The 23,588-nt window shown below is 46.5% G+C and overlaps 1 long non-coding RNA gene across 1 annotated transcript in view; it reads right to left on the bottom strand.

Annotated features, from left to right (window-relative positions):
• The window catches only part of LOC307091199, a 32,369-nt gene extending 12,287 nt beyond the window's left edge, over positions 1–20,082 (bottom strand). Inside the window, exon 1 of the long non-coding RNA XR_013812714.1 lies at positions 20,011–20,082. This is a non-coding gene — a long non-coding RNA (uncharacterized lncRNA). The remainder of the gene's footprint in view (positions 1–20,010) is intronic.
• Between the last annotated feature and the right edge of the window lie 3,506 nt (positions 20,083–23,588).

The raw sequence follows: 23,588 nt of genomic DNA, 5'->3' as shown, positions 1-23,588 counted from the left end.
GCGGGGGGGGGGGGGGGGGGGGGGGGGGGGGGGGGCGGTCCTTCATAATGGTAGGCTACGCCACGTAACACCCCCCTCCACACACACACACACGCACGCACGCACACGCACAAAAACACACACACACACACACACGCTCACACGCGCACGTGGAGTGGGAGGACGCTAATCGTCTCGTGCTCTCCCGGGTAACGAGGGCCACTCTGTGCGCTAATAGCACGACGGGGAGCGACCTTGACGACTTGAAAAAAAAAACGCGGAAAAAAACGCAAGCATTAAGCAAAACACTTTGGCACGCAATTACGCACTTGTTTGAGTGGCGCCCGCCACCTCCTCGCTGTGGGTTAAGTCGTCGTGGCCGGGGCCCGGAATAGACGGGGACAGTAAAATAAATTACACAAATGCAGATTTGTTCATTATTTTCACAATCACACACAATAACCCACGAAAAGTCACAAACTTGAAACGCTTGAATCGGAAAACAAGTAAGAGATCGGAATGGTGGTTTGACGCACGCGCACGCAGTAAAACGCCTCGGAAAAGCGAGACGATTGATTTTACAAATAAGGAAAAGGGGTAAGACCACCCACCTCAGCGATAGATGAAGATAAATGGAACTGTTTTGGTCGTTTAGTGTGCGGAACTGACCCCCCCTCACTACATGTATACAATATCAGACCTTGAATATTTAACGTGTTTTATATTTACGTTTTGAATCACGACAGCCTGTATCAGATTTTGGTAAAGTAATAAAATACAATCTTAACGTACCCTACAGCATCGTTGGACACCGATACCAACGCACTGACCAGAGTCAGAAGGGGGTAAATCCAGCTGCAAATCATGCTAATTACCCTAGGCGTGTGTGCCCAGTATTACTCCATCAATGAGAGCCTTCTAGATGCCAGCAGAAGGCGTCGAGTTGTTCAAACCCAGGTTGTCCGACACGACGGCTCTTGCCAACATTAGTGAGTCACAGTGAGTGCTGCGGTCAATTAACTCTGGCGAGAACGTATAATCATGTATTTAACAATATACACATCGCATGGGCTTTTACTTTAATGGTCCTACACACGCCGAACACACGCGTGGGGCTATCCTATTGGTCGGCATGCTTAGGTTGTACACCCAACAGCAGTTCTCTAAAGCTGGTTGGTTAACTGTGCTACCCACCCCCCCTTCTACTGCTACAACATATCCTCTTCTTTTTTTGTCATCTTCAAAGACGAAGGGAGTAGATCTGTAATGAGTCACCCCTGACCAAGAGACAAGGTTAGACCCTAGTCCCATTGGTCCTACGAGAACAGTTCATCATTCAGCCATTCATGGACACACCAATTACAATTACAATTAGGGCATTTAGCAGACGCTTTTATCCAAAGCGACTCACATCGGTTAATATACACATTGACACACCGACGGCAGAGTCAACCATGCAAGGCGACAGCCAGCTCGTCAGGAGCAGTTAGGGTTAAGTGTCTTGCTCAGGGACACATCAACAATCAGCTAGGAGGAGCTGGGGATCGAACTAGCGACCTTTCGGTTACAAGGCAACTGCTCTACCTCCTGAGCTAAGCCGACCCCAAATGCGTGTCAACCACGCAAGGCGACAGCCAGCTCGCCGGGAGCAGTCAGGGTGAGGGGGTCTTGCTCTGGGACACCTCGACACTCCGGGAGGAGCCGGGGATCAAACTTGCAACCTTCCGGTTACAAGCCAACCCGGTCTTCCTCCTGAGCCACGTGCCGCCCCATTGGTCCCACAAGGACAATGGTACCAGGGTCTACCACCGACCCATGGCCCCCTACCCCCGGAGTGAAATGACAAGGAGTGGCTCAGCCCGGCCACTAATCTCTCATGTCCAGCGTCTCTGAGGCTTACCCTCTGGCTTTTGTCGGAGCAGTCAGCTTGGCGTGGTGTACATCAAATGTCTCGCGGCGGCGTCCGGTTCAAAAGAACCCGGAGATTAAAGGACAGAGCACCGCCGTGCTGCACTATAGGCTGACTCTTGGCGCCCTTCTTCCGTCGACGGTGCGATTTGATTGGCGGATAATATGTCATCGTAATATTCGCCTCTCTGCGCTTGATCTGGCCGAAAGCTGGACACGGCCGGTCGAGACGGGACGGAATTACGCGAGCACAAAGGAAACAAAAAAATAAAAAAATAAAATAAATAAAACAGTAATAATCCAAAGAGTTCTTGCGTCGGAGGAACCACAGGGATCTGGTTGTGCTCAGCATGGGGCAAGCGTTACTTTCAGGGTTATGAAGTGGGTTGGCTGGTAACCGGAAGGTTGCTAGTTCGATCCCCGGCTCCTCCTAGCTGAGTGCAGAGGTGTCCCTGAGCATGACGCCTCACCCCGACGAGCTGGCTGTCGCCTTGCGTGGCTGACTCCGCCGTCGGTGTGTGAACGTGTGCATGAATGGGTGAATGTAGGGCGATATTGTAAAGTGCTTTGATTGGCCAGGGGTTAAAAAAGCGCTGTATAAATGCAGTCCATTTATGATGTAAAACAATGGTATTTACAGATCAGGAAAGGAGAAAGTTTCAACGCAGTCGTTAAGGCGAATCAGTCCTTCGAGACATCATGAGATGGGCGTTGCTGGAGTTTGGTGGCTGTGTGTTTCCGGTGACCTTCATCAGGCCGTTGGACTGTCTCCCGGCTCCAATGGGATTGCCTCGCCTAGCGAGAAACAGCCACCTATCGAGATAATGAGCCAATTTCGTGCTGTTTATACATGCCCGGTGACTGTAAAAAATAAATAAATGATAAGGCTGAAAGGGGGAAGTAATTAATCATAAAAATAGAAGGAAGCCGACGATTTATTAAAACGTAACAACATTTAGAAAAATAAAAGGCTGAGGCTTTATTTTTTATTTCTCCATTGTCTTCGATATGAACTGATGAACACATTTCCACATTCCATAACGCCTTGTGACAGATGTCCTCTATGTGAACCACACTATAACGTCGGTTTAATGCCTCAGTACTATAGGAGCAGCCTAAAGTACCCGTACTGTATTTTGCGGGGCAATCACTCTGGCTAATTTCCCTGTCACGATATTTTGAAGCATATCCCTGTTTTATAATAATGTGGATTAGAACAGGGGCTGCATTGTGTTTCCCATTTCCTCTGTGGTAATCGCTTATTTACAGCATTGAAATAATAAATAGTGAAATCACTACGACGCACACGTCCCACCCCCACACACACACACACACACAGCGAGCTATCAACCTGCCTATATTTCTCTTCCCCGACGTTGGCCGACACACGGCCCCCTCTCGGAGCGACCGTTATACCCCCCCTTCCCTCCTCTCCCCCCCCCCAAGCTGCCTTGCGTACACCGCGGTCGTTCAGAACGCTGGCTGCTCCAATGTTGCTAGGCTACCTCGCTGTATTTTTTCTCTCTCTCTATTGTGAAAGCAAAAGCCCCCATTACAACCCCCCCCCCACAAATGTGAGTTCTATCTCCCTCTCGCCACACTTCTATATATCTCTCTACCCCCCCCCCCCCCTCTCTCTCTCTCTCTCTGCCTCTCTCTCTCTCTCTCTATACCGCTACCTCTCTCGCCCTGTCATGCTCATCGAGGTGTTGGTGTGTGTGTGTGTGTGTGTGAGTGTGTGTGGGGGGGCACCTTGGAGAGCTGCTTAACCCCCGGTGCAATACAACAGCAGTCCTTGATCCTTGAACCCCGCTGAGGTGTGTGTAGGTCGGGGGGGGGGGACACTGACCTCATGACCCTGGACGTGAAGCCAACTGATTTCCCTAGAGCACCCCCCACCCCCTTACCCCCAATAAAATGAAAAAATAAAGTAACACTATTATTTGAGAACACTAAGGGGGGGGGGGGGGGGGGAAGTCATCCATCACGGTGTCGTTTACCGCGTTTTGTTCCTGGGTTTTTTTTCTGGTTCATATCGTGTTTTTCGGACTGGATCTGCTTTCCGTTTCCATTTCCTCCCGCTCTGACCTTTGGGGAGATCTGAATGAGCAGTGAATGAGGCGTCTTTTGATTTCGCCGGGAGAATATGAGGAGCATGTCTGCGTCTGTTTATCCAAAACAAGTCTCTGACAGGAATCTCAACCGCTAGGAACATAGTCTGGTGAGCTGTTAAAAGCACAGGTTGTAAAAAAATAATAAAGAAATTGGAGATTGGAGAGGATTTTAGGGGCCACACTTTTGCTGGCTGGTTCCATGCTGTCGCTGATTTTGTTTTGTTGCGTAAAGCTTTCAATCTGGGGAATGACATTTAAGAAGGCAAAGGAGAAAACATAAAAAACAGAGTGGCACAGCCTTCGGTGAGTCGTTGAGATCACTCCTGTGGAACACGATCCAACAGATATATAAAATGAATATCGGGCGAAATCCGCCGTAATACCACAAAAGTCGCCAAAGCCCCGCGATCGTTATCCTCGGCTTTTAACAATATCGTAAATTTCTCCCCGAGTTAAGAAAAACACGGCAAGACCGAGTCAACGATCAAACTCCTATGACACCGTCGACGTGACGGATCGCGTTATCGTCAGAAATACAAACGAAGCAAAAACCGAGAGCATCTTTTGTCACGGTACAATATTGATTCACACTGCTGCGATGTTGGCCCATTCTGCCTGGCAGGTCCTCATACTGCCTGTGTGTGTGTGTGTGTGTGTGTGTGTGTGTGTGTGTGTGTGTGTGTGTGTGTGTGCGTGTGTCTGCACGCTGGAAAAAGGCTCTCCGGCATGGCAGCCCCCTCTCTGGGGAGGCGGGGGGCAGGGGGCTGGGTAATGGGAGGTGTTGCGGACATTATGAAGATGGACGACGCTGTCACCGCACAGACCACGCAACGGTTCCCTTGCTCCACACACACACTCCCTACACCCCTGCACCCCTGCACCCCTATTCCGTTGTCATTATCATAGCTGATGGCATTGTTAGAGTTGCCATTTCTGGAGAGGCGAGAGCGCGAGCGGGAGAACGGCTGAATGGAGTCCAAGAAAGGAAATGAGGGAAATCACGGCGGCGTTGGCATGCACGGGCGAGGCACGGCTTGTGAGCACACAGCCCCAACAACCCTCCCCCCGCACGCGCACGACGTAATGACGACGTGTGCGTTCGCGATACACACACAAATAAACGCTCTCGCGGGCTGTTGTGCGTGCGTGTGTGTGTGTGTGTGTGTTGTTGGTGAAGGACGTTTTGTTTGGCTAATGGCCCGACAGCAGCCCCAGTGAGGGGCGTTTAGGGAGGGAGGGGCGGGGAGGCACAACGGAAACATAAAACACACGGCGCAACCAGATCACACTCCTTTTTCGGTCAGAAGTCCCCAACAGTGTGCGGGACGTGCACGGTGGTGTGTGATCAGCTGACGGTGGCGCCCGCTACGTCAGACGCACGCCGCGGCACGGCGCTCGTCACGCCCTAGACGAGAGGGACACCGACGGCAACATGGCCCCGGTCGTCAAGAGTATGGATACTGGGAGGTGAGCGTCCTCGCCACGGAGACACTCATGTTCGTGTCCCCTACGCTGGCTCTAACTATCTCTATGGTTCTCTCTCTCTCTCTCTCTCTCGCTCACTCTCTAATGCTATAGCTCTCGCCCTCGTTCTCCCTAGTGCTCTCACTCATTATTTCTCACTCTAAATCTGTCTCTCTCTAACTCTCCCGCTCTCTCTTTTGTCTCTGCTTCCTCTCTCTCTCACTCTCTCTCTCTCTCTCTCTCTCTCTCTCTCTATATATATTGCCCTCGCCCTTGTTTTCTCTCTCGTTCTCTCCCTTGCACCCTCCCTCTAAATCTATGGCTCTCCCCCTCGTTTTCCCTAGTACTGTAGTCTCTCTCTCTCTCTCTCTCTCTAACTCTATTGCTCTCTCCCTCGTTGTCCTTTAGGGCGGTGAAGCAGGTGTGATAAATGCTAGCGTTTAAATCAAAGCACCCCCCCGTCCCCTCCTCTCTCCCCCCCCCCACCCAGCCTCACCCGCTCTGGGGAGAAGGATGAGGAGGAGGAGGAGAACAGGGACTAGATTGATATCGGCGTGTGTGTGTGTGTGTGTGTGTGGGGGGGGGGTACCAGGGCCCTACCCAGAGAGGCTTTTGACGGATGGTCTGACAGGATAAAAAATGAACATTATTCCCAGCGCACGAGCTATGATTCATCCCCCCCCCCCCCAACTCACCTCCTTGCACCACCCTTCCCCACCACCATCCTCCCCTCCCCCCCGACACACACTCGCACACCTACGGCCCGTCGCCACGCTCCCCGATAACGGTACAGTGCATCATGGGGGTACGCAGCCGCCCCCCCCCTGAGTTAGCAGCACTGCTGCAGTTTGTGTGTGTACCCCTGTGGACTGGCTCACTGCTCCTGCAGAGCGTGTGTGTTGCACTGATCACCGTGCTACTGCTGCAGTGTTGGTGTATTCTACTGTGTACTGATGCAGCGTTGGTGTATTCTACTGTGTACTGCTGCAGTGCTGGTGTATTCTACTGTGTACTGTGTACTGCTGCAGTGCTGGTGTATTCTACTGTGTACTGTGTACTGCTGCAGTGTTGGTGTATTCTACTGTGTACTGTGTACTGATGCAGTGTTGGAAAAACTGCAGTGTGTAGTCCCTATTTCCGGAGGAAAGGCTCTCCGGTGTTATCAGACAAAGAGTCGCTGCTTCTCGCCGCAGAGGGAGATATCATTTGTATGCTGTTACACTTCCTGTGGTCCTGGCGTAGAGGTCGTGAATGTGTTGGTAGCGGCACACAGGCTCCCACAACCTCTCCTCAAATGAGTCAGTCTTGAAGAAACGAAAACAACAACAAGTGTAGGAAGAAGAAACAGTGAGATGACTTCACCTAGACTCCTCCAGTCGTATCCGGGATTCGGACGTGCCGGTTTATGCGGAGCTTCAAAATGTCAGAGAGGCCGCGACCAACCGAAGCACTTACCGTCGAGAGGACCGCTATGACGTCCTTTTTGTAAATCAGAGTTTACAAACTAATTTGTCCTCCCTGACTTCCACATGCTCCCAGTTCAACACAGGATTCGATTCACAACACAGCTCATCACCTACAAATCCCTGGGACCCCCGTCCTACCTCTGAGACCTCCTCCCTGACCTCAGCCCTTCCTGAGGTCTGCAGTTCCACCAGGAACCACCAGGAGTGACGCAGCATGCGTACGCGGCCTCATACCAAGGGAAGAGAGACAGACCAGAAGGGTCTGTCTCTCTTCCCTTGGAAAAGGTCTTCCTCATTTTGTCGAGGGTCTTTGGGTACTCAGAAAAAGGCGCAACGCTAATGTAAATATATACTATTATGATTATTATTATTATTATATGTGGGTGTGCGATCTTAACTGTGTGTCTGCGTGTGTGTGTGTCTGTGTGTGCCTGCATGCCTGCCTGCCTGTTTGCATGCTTACGCGTGCGTGTGTGCGTGCGTGTGTGCGTGCGTGTATGTGAGAGATTCTGGGCAATGCATATTGCTCTTTTCCATGCTAACTGCTAGCCTGCCTGTCAGTTAGCGTACGACGGGGAGGAGGGCATGGTGGTGGTCACGCAACTGCCAGTTAGCATTCTGTTAGCTATTTATCCCACATGAAGAACCCCCCATCGCCACGTTTCAACACACCAAGTGGGCAGTGGTGTGGGAGGTGATGGCGCAACGGAAATAACACCGAAAATCCCAATTAGACCTAGCTTGCTGGAAGTTTAACTCTACATGCGCTGGGGACGTGGGGGGGGAGGCGGGAGGCATAATTTCAATTAAATGAACCAGTGATGTGTCCTGAAGTATTTTCTGAGGTTGTGCTCCCGTTGAAGGAAACTGTGATCCTAATGGCGGTGTGCCCTGTGACGAAAACCAAGAGACGCCGGAGCGTGTTGCCGTTTCTCACGGTGGTCCGGGCCGTTACGTCGTCTCCGTAAATCATTAGTGCCCAGGAGCAGACGTCCGACCCCATCCCCTGCCACCCAGAGTCCTCCTCCCAACCCTTGAGTCTAACTCTCACTTTAAAAGACATGCCGGTGCAAACCCATGGAGGGTATTCCAACAGAGATTCTGCGTCTGTGGTTTTGTTATTTTGACGAACGATCCTCAACAATTCTGAGAAGAGGAAAAGAGAGAGCTATTTTAATGGAAGTATCTAGTACTTATGTATTGATAGGTTGATGGTGGGACTGAGGTACCCAGCAATGAGGAGGGTTACCTGTAGTACCTAGTATTAGACTGTAGTACCTAGTATTAGACTATAGTACCCAGTATTGAGTAGAGTTAACAGGAGTACCTAGTATTAGACTTTAGTACCTAGTATTAGACTGTGGTACCTAGTATTAGACTGTGGTACCCAGCAATGAGGAGAGTCAACAGTAGTACCTAGTATTAGACGTAGGGGGGTCTTGTACCTTTTTGTTTTAAAGTACCCCCCCCCCCCCCCCCACCCCATCCTCTTTCTGTTCAGTCACGTCTATTCTAACGTCAACTACAGGTATAACTTCGGAGCAGGGCAGAGTCTACGGCTCCGTGGTAAAATGGAGAAGGCCTTGAACAGTACGTCACCCATGTACGGGCCTGGAAGTGCTGGTTCGAAGCCCTTGTGAGACAACAATGCCCACGCCTCGATCCATTTTGAAAAGCTGGTTGGAGGCCTGAGCGTGTGTGACATCGCATTCAAGTCCTGTTGACTTGTGTTGTGCGATGAGTTTGTGATACAATCCCCTTGCTGTTAAGCCATGTATATTGTAACGTCAACTACAAGTATAACTTCCAAGCACTCAGAGTGTATGTCTCTGTGGCTCAACGGAGAAGGCCAATGTTACTGGTGTTTGAGGACTGTGTGTTAAAGACATCGTGTTTGAGTCCTGATCAGGTTGGTGTTGTGTGAATGAGAGTTGCACTCATTTGTGATTAAATTATATTCTTCTTAAGTCTATTCTAACGTCAACTACAAGTATATATTCCGACCATCTGCCTCTGTGCGTCTCGGTGGCGCAACGGAGAAGGCCAATGTTGCTGGTGTTTGAGGACTGTGTGTTAAAGACATCGTGTTCGAGTCCTGATCAGATTCGTGTTATAATTATATTCTTCTTAAGTCTATTCTAACGTCAACTACAAGTATAAATTCCGACAATTCGATCCTGTGCGTCTCGGAGGCGCAACTGAGAAGGCCAATGATGCTGGTGTTTGAGGACTGTGTGTTAAAGACATCTTGTTCGAGTCCTGATCAGGCTGGTGTTATAATTTTATTCTTCTTAAGTATATTCTAACGTTACTACAAGTATAAATTCCGACAATCCGACTATGTGCGTCTCTGTGGCGCAACGGAGAAGGCCAATGTTGCTGGTTTTTGAGGACTGTGTGTTAAAGACATCGTGTTCGAGTCCTAATCAGGTTGGTCTTTTAATTATATTCTTCTTAAGTCTATTCTAACGTCAACTACAAGTGTAAATTCCGACCGTCTGACTCTGTGCGTCTCGGTGGCGCAACGGACAAGGCCAATGTTACTGGTGTTTGAGGACTGTGTGTTAAAGACATCGTGTACGAGTCCTGATCAGGTTGGTGTTGTGTGAATGAGAGCTGCACTCATTTGTGTTTAAAATATATTCGTCTTAAGTCTATTCTAACGTCAACTACAAGTATAAATTGCGACAATCCGTCTCTGTGCGTCTCGGTGGTGCAATGGAGAAGGCCAATGTTGCTGGTGTTTGAGGACTGTGTGTAAAAGACATGGTGTTCGAGTCCTGATCAGGTTGGTGTTATAATTATATTCTTCTTAAGTCTATTCTAACGTCAACTACAAGTATAAATTCCGACCATATGACTCTGTGCGTCTCGGTGGAGCAACGGAGAGAGGAGCTATGAAAATGTAATCTCCTCTGAGATCTGGAGATTTGGGTTTAAGTCCTGGAACCCACAATCGCTGGATTCCCTGAATTCCCCAGGGAGTCTTAATTAAATTGTAAAACTTTAGAAACTTTATGCAAATAAGAGGTGCCCATCCCTAGGTGAGCTAGCTGTTTCTTACCTGTTCTGGGGACATGGGTTTGTTTCCTGCCATGGGCAGTTCATGGGAACGACTGTCTAGTGAAGGGATCCATTCTCTCACACACTCATTTCGAATGACTGTTTGGGAGATTGGATGACGGTGAATGAGTGCACTCATTCCCAGCCATCAATTCTCCCAAACAGTCATTCCCACTCACCCATTCATTCCGAATCACTGTCTGTGCAAATTAATTGTTGTGAATTAAGTCATTCACAGCAATTTCAATTCACACAGACAGTTATTCACACACGTCCATTCACCATACATTCATTCCCACAAAACCTGCCATGGCAGGAATCGAACCCATGTCTCCAGAAGAGATAGTTAACAGCTCTATCACCTACTCCACAGAGGCACCAGTTTGGAATTGCTGAGAGGTTATAATTGACCTGACAATTTAACTGACAATGTTCGTTGTAAAATGTTTGAAAATCATCCACAGCTGTATCCACTTCGCCAGTGATCCAAGATGTGTGATTCAGTCAGAGTTTAAGATTGACTTTACAATTCACATGGCTATGGTTCAAAAGAACAATTGGGTTTGAAGAAGAACATCTTTGATGGGACTTGAACCCAGGTCTGCAGTGCTTATGAACACCAGAGCTTATAAACGGCAGTACACTGAACTGGACCACAGTCTTGCTAGCAATAAATTGGTCGGAGTTACATTTGACCCAGCCAGTCACTCCTTGGAATTTCCAATGACAATTTAGAAAAATAGTTAGGTAATTGTAACTTTTTCCAAAACCGAATAGTGTCGACGGGAAACACTCTTGGTAATCTGTTCTGGAGACCGATAATGTGCTGTATGCACCAAGCAATAACTTTTGCTGCAGAATCGCGTTTTTATCAGCTGAAATTGATCACCTTTAATTAGGCTAGGTATATTCCAATGCTGTAATCTACCTAACCTATTCCATCAATAATTTCCACACTCACCCAGACAATCCCACTCACCCATCGGACAGTCAATCCATCACCTACAAAATCATCTGTCACAGGAATCGAACCCATGTCTCCAGCTCACACAACCAACAGCTCTATCAAATATACCACTGGGACAAAAGCTATGAATTTGTGAGAGTTTATAATTTACTTTAAAGTAAAGTAATTTATAAAAGGAGGCGGGAGGCATAATTTCAATTAAATGAACCAGTGATGTGTCCTGAAGTATTTTCTGAGGTTGTGCTCCCGTTGAAGGAAACTGTGATCCTAATGGCGATGTGCCCTGTGACGAAAACCAAGAGACGCCGGAGCATGTTGCCGTTTCTCACGGTGGTCCGGGCCGTTACGTCGTCTCCGTAAATCATTTAGTGCCCAGGAGCAGACGTCCGACCCCATCCCCTGCCACCCAGAGTCCTCCTCCCAACCCTTGAGTCTAACTCTCACTTTAAAAGACATGCCGGTGCAAACCCATGGAGGGTATTCCAACAGAGATTCTGCGTCGGTGGTTTTGTTATTTTGACGAACGATCCTCAACAATTCTGAGAAGAGGAAAAGAAAGAGCTATTTTAATGGAAGTATCTAGTACTTATGTATTGATAGGTTGATGGTGGGACTGAGGTACCCAGCAATGAGGAGGGTTACCTGTAGTACCTAGTATTAGACTGTAGTACCTAGTATTAGACTATAGTACCCAGTATTGAGTAGAGTTAACAGGAGTACCTAGTATTAGACTTTAGTACCTAGTATTAGACTGTGGTACCTAGTATTAGACTGTGGTACCCAGCAATGAGGAGAGTCAACAGTAGTACCTAGTATTAGACGTAGGGGGGTCTTGTACCTTTTTGTTTTAAAGTACCCCCCCCCCCCCCCACCCCATCCTCCTTCTGTTCAGTCACGTCTATTCTAACGTCAACTACAGGTATAACTTCGGAGCAGGGCAGAGTGTACGGTTCCGTGGTAAAATGGAGAAGGCCTTGAACAGTACGTCACTAATGTACGGGCCTGGAAGTGCTGGTTCGAAGCCCTTGTGAGACAACAATGCCCACGCCTCGATCTATTTTGAAAAGCTGGTTGGAGGCCTGAGCGTGTGTGACATCGCATTCAAGTCCTGTTGACTTGTGTTGTGCGATGAGTTTGTGATACAATCCTCTTGCTGTTAAGCCATGTATATTGTAACGTCAACTACAAGCATAACTTCCAAGCACTCAGAGTGTATGTCTATGTGGCTCAACGGAGAAGGCCAATGTTGCTTGTATTTGAGGACTGTGTGTTAAAGAAATCGTGTTCGAGTCCTGATCAGGTTCGTGTTACAATTATATTCTTCTTAAGTCTATTCTAACGTCAATTACAAGTATAAATTCCGACAATTTGAAACTGTGCGTCTTGGTGGCGCAACGGAGTACGCCAATGTTGCTGGTGTTTGAGGACTGTGTGTTAAAGACATCGTGTTCGAGTCCTAATCAGGTTGGTCTTACAATTATATTCTTCTTAAGTCTATTCTAACGTCAACTACAAGTATAAATTCCGACCAGCTGCGTCTCGGTGGCTCAACGGAGAAGGCAAATGTTACTGGTGTTTGAGGACTGTGTGTAAAAGACATTGTGTACAAGTCCTGATCAGGTTGGTGTTGTGTGAATGAGGGCTGCACTCATTTGTGATTAAATTATATTCGTCTTAAGTCTATTCTAACGTCAAGTATAAATTCCGACACTCCGTCTCTGTGCGTCTCGGTGGCGCAACGGAGAAGGCCAATGTTGCTGGTGTTTGAGGACTGTGTGTTAAAGACATCGTGTTCGAGTCCTGATCAGGTTGGTGTTATAATTATATTCTTCTTAAGTCTATTCTAACGTCAAGTACAAGTATAAATTCCGACCATATGTCTCTGTGCGTCTTGGTGGCGCAACGGAGAGAGGAGATATGAAAATGTAATCTCCTCTGAGATCTGGAGACTTGGGTTCAAGTCCTGGAACCCACAATAGCTGGATTCCCTGAATTCCCCAGGGAGTCTTAATTAAATTGTAAAACTTTAGAAACTTTATGCAAATAAGAGGTGCCCATCACTAGGTGAGCTAGCTGTTTCTTACCTGTTCTGGGGACATGGGTTTGTTTCCTGCCATGGGCAGTTCATGGGAACGACTGTCTAGTGAAGGGATCCATTCTCTCAGACACTCATTTCGAATGACTGTTTGGGAGATTGGATGACGGTGAATGAGTGCACTCATTCCCAGCCATCCATTCTCCCAAACAGTCATTCCCACTCACCCATTCATTCCGAATCACTGTCTGTGCAAATTAATTGTTGTGAATTAAGTCATTCACAGCAATTTCAATTCACACAGACAGTTATTCACATTCATCCATTCACCATACATTCACTCCCACAAAACCTTCCATGCCAGGAATTGAACCCATGTCTCCAGAACAGATAGTTAACAGCTCTATCACCTACGCCACAGAGGCACCAGTTTGGAATTGCTGAGAGGTTATAATTGACCTGACAATTCAAATGACAATGTTCGTTGTAAAATGTTTGAAAATCATCCACAGCTGTATCCACTTCGCCAGTGATCCACGGTGTGTGATTCAGTCAGAGTTTAAGATTGACTTTACAATTCACATGGCTATGTTTCAAAAGAACAATTGGGTTTGAAGAAGAAGGTCGTTGGTGGGACTTGAACCCAGGTCTGCAGTGCTTATGAACACCAGAGCTCACATACGGCAGTACACTCAACTAGACCATAGTCTTGCTTTCAAAAAAATTGGTCGGAGTTACATTTGACCCAGCCAGTCACTCCTTGGAATTTCCAATGACAATTTAGAAAAATAGTTAGGTAATTGTAACTTTTTCAAAAACCGAAGAGTGTCGACGGGAAACACTCATGGTAATCTGTTCTGGAGACCGATAACGTGCTGTATGCACCAAGCAATGACTTTTGCTGCAGAATCACGTTTTTATCAGCTGAAATTGATCACCTTTTAATTAGGCTAGGTATATTCCAATGCTGTAATCTACCTAACCTATTCCATCAATAATTTCCACACTCACCCAGACAATCCCACTCACCCATCGGACAGTCAATCATTCACCTACAAAATCATCTGTCACAGGAATCAAACCCATTTTTCCAGAACAGATAGTTAACAGCTCTATCACCTGCGCCACAGAGGCACCAGTTAGGAAATGCTGAGAGGTTATAATTGACCTGACAATTCAAATGACAATGTTCGTTGTAAAATGTTTGAAAATCATCCACAGCTGTATGCACTTCGCCAGTGATCCACGGTGTGTGATTCAGTCAGAGTTTAAGATTGACTTTACAATTCACATGGCTATGTTTCAAAAGAACAATTGGGTTTGAAAAAGAACGTTGGTGGGACTTGAACCCAGGTCTGCAGTGCTTACGAACACCAGAGCTTATATACGGCAGAACACTCAACTGGACCACAGACTTGCTAGCAAAAAATTGGTCGGAGTTACATTTGACCCAGCCATTCACTCCTTGGAATTTCCAAACACAATTTAGAAAAATAGTTAGGTAATTGTAACTTTTTCCAAAACCGAAGAGTGTTGACGGGAAACACTCTTGGTAATCTGTTCTGGGGACCGATAACGTGCTGTATACACCAAGCAATGACTTTTGCTGCAGAATCACGTTTTTATTAGCTGAAATTGATCACCTTTTAATTAGGCTAGGTATATTCCAATGCTGTAATCTACCTAACCTATTCCATCAATAATTTCCACACTCACCCAGACAATCCCACTCACCCATCGGACAGTCAATCATTCACCTACAAAATCATCGGTCACAGGATTTGAACCCATATCTCCAGAACAGAGAGTTAACAGCTCTATCACCTGCACCACAGACGCACCAATTAAGATTTGCTGAGAGGTTATAATTGACCTGACAATTCAAGTGACAATGTTCTTTGTAAAACGTTTCAAAATAATCCACAGCTGTATCCACTTCGCCAGTGATCCACGGTGTGTGATTCAGTCAGAGTTTAAGATTTACTTTACAATTCACATGGCTATGTTTCAATAGAACAATTGGGTTTGAAGAAGAACATTGTTGGTGGGACTTGAACCCAGGTCTGCAGTGCTTATCAACAGCAGACCTTATAAACGGCACGTCACGCCAACTGGACCACAGTCTTGCTAGTTGAAATTTGGTCAGAGTTTTTTTTGGAATATATTGCTGTATACATTGTATTTTTAAACAATAAATAAATAAAATCCTCTGCATGCCATGGTAGGACTTGAACCAGGAACTCCGGCGACCATAAGCGATGACTCTCTCCAATGCGCCACAGAGCTGGAGAGTTTCCTCAGCAGTAATGTTTGATATTATATATTAACACATTGACAAATAACCAACATAAGCAGGCCTTGAACCGTAGTCTCCAACTGATTTATCAGCAGATCTTACCACTGCACCAACAAGACAATGTAAATATAGATTTTATATTTTACATTCAATTCACAAAAATGACTTTTTGTTTAAAAAGAACACCAACATAGGAAGGACTTGAACCCTCATCTCCAGCACTTCAATCAGCAGGTCTTACCACTGCACCACAAAGACATCGTATGTATTTATATCATATTGAGTACCCAGTATGGAGGAGAGTTAACTGTAGTACCTAGTAGTGTAGCCTGTAGTACCCAGTATTGAGTAGAGTTAACTGTAGTACCTAGTAATGAGTAAAGTTAACTGTAGTACCTAGTATTGTGGATAGTTAACAGTAGTACCTAGTAATGAGTAGAGTTAACAGTAGTACCCAGTATTAGACTGTAGTACCTGGTAGTGTAGACTGTAGTACCCAGTATTGAGAAGAGTTAACTGTAGTGCCTAGTAATGAGTAAAGTTAACTGTAGTACATAGTATTGTGGAGAGTTAACAGTAGTACCTAGTAATGAGTAGAGTTAACTGGCTCGTCCGTAGGACTGTTGACTGTGTTTGGGAGTGAGTGGGAGGCGTTGGAAGCGGTTAACGGCGCACTATGGAGCCTATGTATATACTCCCATCCTCACATCAGTTTCAGCATCAATCACACAGAGTTAACCAACATGCAACTCAGATTCAGTTAGCTCCCCTTTGGAATCGCCTCCCCCCTGAGCTCCTCCCAGACTCCCTGTCTGCAATAAGAATAGAACCTTTTTATGAATTAAAAGGGGATCTCATTGTGGTAACATTTCCACTGGTAAAAAGGCGGTTCTGCAGCAAAAGTCAGCGCTTGCCGCGTGTGACGTCTTTGTTCTTTTTGTTGTGTGCATGCGGGTCGGTTCTGACTGAGACCAGTTCAAACCGGAAGTATGGGCCCTTAGAAAAAATAAAGTGGACAGCAAAACAAGAGAAAATTGATCTGGTCACTAAATCCGAATTGAGCGCTAAGGCTTGCCGAGTGAACCTCTGAGTCCCTCGTTGTCTCATTCCAGCTAAAACGACCGGCTAGCCAGCGCTAGGCTACCCTGGCTTCTGACATACTCTGGCTGCATTCCAAATCACATACCTTTTCTTTTTACTTGTACCTGGTGGAGACCATCAAGACCGGACTGGTCTCGGTGGGATTCAGAGCTACATTTTCAATGGATGATGTCGCAAAGATAGGCTCCTTTCCGGCTCAAATAAAACATATATTTATCTTATTACCTCAACCTAGAATCCGAGTTGGTATTGAAATGGCAGAACAGAGACTATGACAAGGTGTTATTATTATTCCCTTCCATGATTGTAATGTCAAATTTGCAATTTGCAAAGTATCCCTCAAAATGTTGAACGATGATTATGTAAACACTTCTTTGGATATTCTATGAATAATTAGAAGCTATTGATTTTGTATGGCTCTGCCAACTAAAAAGGTCTAAACCCTTTGCTTAGGGTACTGCTGTGATGTATCGTATTGCTTCAATGTGTCTATACATGGCTCAGCGATGGAACAGTTTGCTAACCAGCAGCTGAAACTTTTCTCCTCAGCCTTGCGTCGGCCTACCGTTCTGTACGGTTTTTTGTAATAAATGTATAATGACGAACTCTGCCTTGGGCCCTGAGAACTGCTGTTGTGTGTGAGATTTCTCCTCAGATAAACAGATGAAATATTACTAATGTACTCCAGCTTTTGATATGAATAAATGTTGCTATGACAACAGGTGCTTCCCTGAGTGTGTGTGTGTATGTGTGCATCAGTGTGTGTGTGTGTGTGGGTGTGTGTGTTGAGTCACCAGGCAAAGGATGTCAGTCTACATACATCCACAATGTTACAATGTAAGGTGGGAAACTTACTGACCTGTCATTTGAATTGTAACGTCAATTATAAAGTCTGCCACATCATGCCAATCATATCCTCGTCACGGTGGCGCAGAAAAGAGCAGTTGGTGATCATTGCTTGAGACCGGGGTTCAAATCCCGACTAGAACTTTGTCTATTGAAGTCTAATGTAATGATTACTCTTTTTTTAACCCTTAGGATGTCATGTGAATCTGAACGTTAATCATAACCTGCGGAGGTATCTCTGCCCATGTGGACTTTGACTCAGATCGTTGCAGAATGTGTACGGCTGAGGAAGACGGTTACACAATTGAAGATGCCCTGCCAGGAATCCTGTGCCGACGTGATGCATCGTACGGGCCGTCCTGGGGCTGATGCAGAGGGGGAGACGCGACCCCGTTTTACACCGTTGAGTTATTCATTTGAACGATCTTGAGAAGCAAAAGTAAAATGGCGATCAACAAATAAAAACTTGGTGGTGAATCGTTTCTTGCTTGTCAAACAGATTTCTGCCCTTGACTTTACAAAAGAATGAATAATATATAATAACATAAATCAACCCAGCTTGGCTACATCTGTGTTCTCTATCCCCATGCGTTTTCACACGTAAGACCTGATCTATTTAGTCCATGTTATGTTACCAGAATGCTTTATAAGCATTCATATATATAGCATACATAAGCATTTTATCCTCATGAACAGAAAAGGCATCCTGTTTCTAATCGCATCACTGTCATGGGTGTGGTCATCATAAGTACCGGATGACCAGACAATACAGCTTAAATATACCATTTAATCATCTTCAATTTGACATAATTGAACTTGACAGGGCTCCCTTGAAAAATGGGCTAAAGGTATCAATAGGACTCACCTAGATAAATAAAGGTTAAATAAAAAATATATAATAATAATAATAGTACTAGGGTACAATGCTGCTTATAACACAATCAGCCAATGTTAACACTGTCTAAATAATTCTGAAACCTGATGCGACCATATGTTCATATCCGTAAGTAGAGATTTACGGATGGGCTTCTATGATACCTTTGTGTATTCGGGTCTGCTGGTAGTGTCGGCTCATACCTAGGCTTAGGGTAAAGGTTATTACAAAGTTGTGAATGTACACTGGAAAAATAGTCAATATTGTAAAGGAGGATCAAGGTCATGTCATTTGAGGTTAGTGTAAATAAATGTTTCGGTAGATGTGATGTAATAAAATAATCTCTTTTTACATCTCCTAACATAAAAGTCTCTATATAAAGAGTTATACATAAAGAGCAGCACTGAAAGCAGCACACGGTGAGCAAAGAAATGCCCGTCTTCGTCTGCCCGCCATTTGGGATATTTACCAACAATAAACCCATCTCAGCGTGACCTCTGAACTTTCTGTTTTCCTATCAGCGCCTGAAAGAAACAATCTCACCGCCATCTGCAGAACATCCGAGGTGGAAAACATCTAAGAAGCCGCCCCCCTCCCCCTCCGGTCATTTGATCGGGGGAATGGAAAGATATTGCTCACGACCAGGCGGCCATCTTGATGCAGTCCAGCGCTACGCCAACGATTCCGTGGTATGTGTGTGGGGGTGGGGGGGTTCTTCAAAGGCCATGTAATCCTTTGCCATGAAATTCAACCCCCCTCACCAGCCAACCCACCAACCCTATCTCCACAGATCAACACAACCCCACCCTCACAGAGCAACAAGGCCCCCCTCTTTCCCTGTAGGGGTCAAAGCCGGACGGGGGACGGGGAGGTATTCATGGCGTAACTGAGATCCCTCCGCCATCGATTGGAGGGTCATGTGACGCGGAACATCGGATTGAATGGCGATCAAAATGAAAAAAAACTGAAAAATAAAACCCGAGGAAAACAAATCCGTAGCGAAAATATCTCCGCCCGGGTAACTTTATACGGACGTTGCGGCGGCGGTGGCGACGCCGTGGGTGCAGGGTGGGGTCTGAACCGGTTGGGGTGTGTCTAGAGGTGGGTTTGAATCTCCGTAATGAAAAGCCCCGTGTGGATTCAGGTTGTTAGCGGAGGCACCGAGGTGCTCATTGAAAGAAAGCTACGACTAAAAAACACAACAAAATGTACAACAAAGGTGTTTTTTTTTTTTTTGTATCTTGGCTCTAAAATATACAAAGCAAAAATAATTAAAAACGCTGAGATTCTTTTTGGGTTCAAAGTCCCACAGCTCCCCTCGCTAATGAGCAGACAAACGAGCACAGAGTGCGCGGTGGGATGAAACGCCAGACGACTGCGGAGGGAACACGGATAAAATCATGTAGACATAGTCACCGTCACCCCCTGTTGCTGCATTGTAGGTAGATGTGTGTGTGTGTGTGTGTGTGTGTGTGTGTGCGTGCGTGCGTGTGTGTGTGTGTAAACTCCCCACCGACCTTAAAATCTGCCGATTTACATAATTTTCTCCAGTGATGCTAAACAATGTGAAAGTAACAAATCCACATAACTATATCTGATATCTTTGTGTGTGCGTCTGTGTGTTTTTGTGTGTGCGTGCGTGTGTGTGTGTGTGTGTGTGCAAGTGAGTCAGAGTTTTTTTGTGTGCCTTCTGTAGCTAAGGTAGCATGTTTTATGTTATGTTGTATTCTAGCCTGTTACATTCGATGGTATACGTAGGGCAATATGAAGATCTGAAAATGAGCAGGATGCCTCATCCGGTACAATACATCTGTGACCTTGGGACACATTCTTTACTGTAGCTTGTCCCTGATTTATAAAACACCCAACTGAAGTAAACTCTCATCCGCCCACTTACCCTAGCAAGAACTCAGTCCCAGCGTCGCTGGTCTGGGAGACCTGGTTGAAGGGACACAGGGTGTAGGTGTACCTGGGGAAGACGCAAACACACACACACACACACACACACATTACATGTCAAATCTTCCTCCCAACTGGGCCCTTTGTTAGAACACTTTGATGATGACGATGGTGTGTTTGTGTTTTATGCGCGTATAAGATAATAGAAGGCAACCAACAAATTGGCAGACATCCCCTGCCCTGACCTTTGAACCCGAGAGCTACTTATTATAAAACGCTCGGAGATTGCCTCACGAGATTCAGTTGAATCAAAGACAAATGGATGAAAGAGGAATTGGACGGAAAATAGAGATTCGATTTTTTTAAGTATATTCTGTATATACAGTATTTATACATTAAGGTGGACGTATTTGTGGCAAGTGAAACATTTTGTATTTTTTTGTGTGTGCGCATGCGTGTGTGCGTGTGTGTGTGTGTGTGTGTGTGTGTGTGTGTGTGGGTGTGTTTCTGTGTGTGTGTGTGTGTGTGTGTGTGTGTGTGTGTGTGCGTGTGCGTGTGCGTGTGTGTGCGATGGTGTGTTCCAAAGAGTAACATAAAAGAGGATATAATGGATTGACGCCAACATCAGTGAGTCTTTCCCCTGCTGGGGAACTGAGTGAAATAAGCTGCAGAGCCATGAGGGCCGACTATGAATGAACAGTTGGTTCTTCCCCTCCTTGTGTGGATGTTATTCAGGTCTTTTCTCAGCCATCCCCTGCCCTCATTGTCATCTGAGGGAGAGGAGGTCTGTGGTGAAGGGCCTTCAGGCAGGGTGACCCTGAACTCTGAACAAGGACAAGGACAAGACCACTAGAGGACTGTTATAGCACGCTCACGCACACAGACACCCATACATGATAACACACAAACACACACATACACACTCTGAATGACCCTACAACTACAAACAAGGACAACGACAAGCAAGACTCCCAGAGAAGTAACACAACACCCACACACACACACACACGTGTGTGTGGGTGTTTGTTGTTATGCAGAGCCAGTGCATAACAAGCTCCCATTCCACCACATTAAACTTGTTCCATTTCAGCATGGTATCCGGTTGAAATGTTTTCTTATCATTTCCTTCAAACACTGGAAACGACAAATAATGAGCTCGTTTAAGTACTGCTCTTCAAGTTGTTTCCAGGGGAGCTGTGATGGAGGGGGGTACGGAGGGGGGGCGTCTGCACAGAGACCCCGACACGGAGCCCCCACAGCGGCACGATGGAGGAGGGGTGGGGGGGCTATCATAGGGGCTCGTATTCCCCCCCTCCCAGTCTGTAATTCCATCCCAAACTCTATAATCCCCCTTCCAACCCTGCCCCTCATTCTTACCACACATATACATAAACACACATACAAACAAACACAAACACACACACACACACACACGCACACAGGCAATCCATCAATCCCTGACCGTTTCTGCTGACACGCCAGCATTGCGAAGAAAAAAAAAGGATGGATTTTATGTGGAGGTGGATGGGAGGAGGGGGGGGGCACGCCTGTCTGACCTTGGACGTCTGCCGCCGTGTGGCAACTCCGGGAATACCAAGAATAGGAACAGGAAACGGCCACGAAAAGACGCACTGCATCTGTGCGAGACGAGGTTCAGATCACGGTAGTGGACGGCCACGCCCACTCTGTGTGGAACGAGCGACCCCATTGGTCAATGTTGGGGGGGGGGGGGGGGGAGACAAATCCTCGGGAAGAAAACACATGAACCGAGTGTTCCTCGTGGCTCATCCCCCGTCCACTACACCGAGCATAGCGTCCGCGATCACCTCATCGACCCCCCTCCCCCCACCTCCCCGCCTTAATGGATCCGATGGCCATCGACGAGCTCATTGATTGGCCATCCCTGAGGACAGCGACAAACACCGGTGAACACCGAGTGCCCCGGACACTGAGTTGTGCCACGGCATCAGCACCAGCATCAGCATCTCCATGGCAACGTATTGGTTACGCGTTGGTATGGCGCTACCCAGATTGAAAAAAAAGAAGAAGGATAAAACTCTGCAAGGACGCCCCCCCCCCCCCCCCCCCCCCCCAAGAAATGTCTGTGAGAGAAAAAGAGAGAGAAACATAAAAGAGAGAGAGAAAGGGGGGGGGGATAACGGGGGGGGGGGGAGAGGTCAGAGATCGACGGCGGCCAGTATATAAATCACAGTGGGTGCACAGTGTAAGCTTCCGTACAGCCATCAGCATCGACCCCCTGGTGGAACAGAGCTAACTCCCCCCCCCCATACACACACAGACACACACACACACACACACATACACCTCCTATAGGCAGCGCTCAGCTTTCTGGCCCTCCATAGCTATCTGCCCCCAAAGAATCTCCTCAAAAAATCAGTGTCAACAAATTCTTTAGGCCAACGCAAGTATGTGTTATCTGAGACATTTGAAAGCTTGTAAAAAGAAAACACACAGACACACAAAAACGTAGAATAAACTCAATAAAAACACACTCTCACACACACACACACACACACACTGTCAGAAACACAGAGTCTAACAGTTAGGTGTTCAAATATAATAACAAGGTAGAAGGTTAGACACAGCAACCAGCAAATGCTCACATATTGATAAGCTCGTACTTCTGATAGTGGAGTGGGGAGCAAGGTGTTGGGGGGAGGGAGAGAGGTGGAGAGAAAGAGAGAGAGAGAGAGAGAGAGAGAGAGAGAGAGAGAGAGAACTCCACCCACTGTGCAGTGCACTGTGGTGCAGTGTTTATCTGTGTGTCAGTATGTGTTTATATATGCATTATATATGTTTATGTATGCATGTGTGTGTGTGTGTGTGTGTTTGTCTGTGTTTATGTATGTATGTGTGTGTGTGAGTGTATTTATATATGTATGTGTGTGTGTGTGTCAGTGTTTATGTAAGTGTGTGTGTGTGTGTGTCTCTGTCTGTGTTTGTGTATATCTGTGTGTGTGTTTCTCTCTATGTACTAACATGTGTGACTTTGTGGGTCATGAACACTGGAGTGGACGACGAAAGCAGACTGTAAGCTGATTGGTTCATCGGTTACCATGGATACACGTTGTTATCGTTTTATTTATCTTCCTTGGCCGACACACGGGGTAAATGTGCCACAGAGGATCGTCCACGGCAACGCAATTAGTTGTTTACCGTGACCTCATCACTAGATGAGCGAAAAGGGAAAATGAAGAGAATCCATATTTTCCCTTAAGTGATAAAAAGAGAGAGAGCGTTTTGAAAGAGGCTTCAAAACACAGCTGTGGCGGAAGACAAATGAAACACTCCAGGTAGAGAGTGTGCGCCAAGACACAGGGATCCACGGTGTTGATTACGTTGGACCGCTGATTGTGTTACTTTTGCGTTTTATGAAGGAAGGTTAGGTGAATGGAACAGAAAGCCAGACATATGAAACTCCACCGACAGTCTGGTTGAGCTTTGACCTTTTTACATATATAGACGAGGGAGGGACAAACAGAAAGACTTCAGATACCCAAGATGCACGGCGACAATATGAACGGTAAATGGATTGTATTTATGCAGCCATTTTCT

The sequence above is a fragment of the Pollachius pollachius genome (genome assembly GCF_949987615.1).
Source record: "Pollachius pollachius genome assembly, chromosome: 20".
Lineage (NCBI taxonomy): Eukaryota > Metazoa > Chordata > Actinopteri > Gadiformes > Gadidae > Pollachius > Pollachius pollachius.
This window is presented reverse-complemented; position numbering and strand designations above follow the sequence as displayed.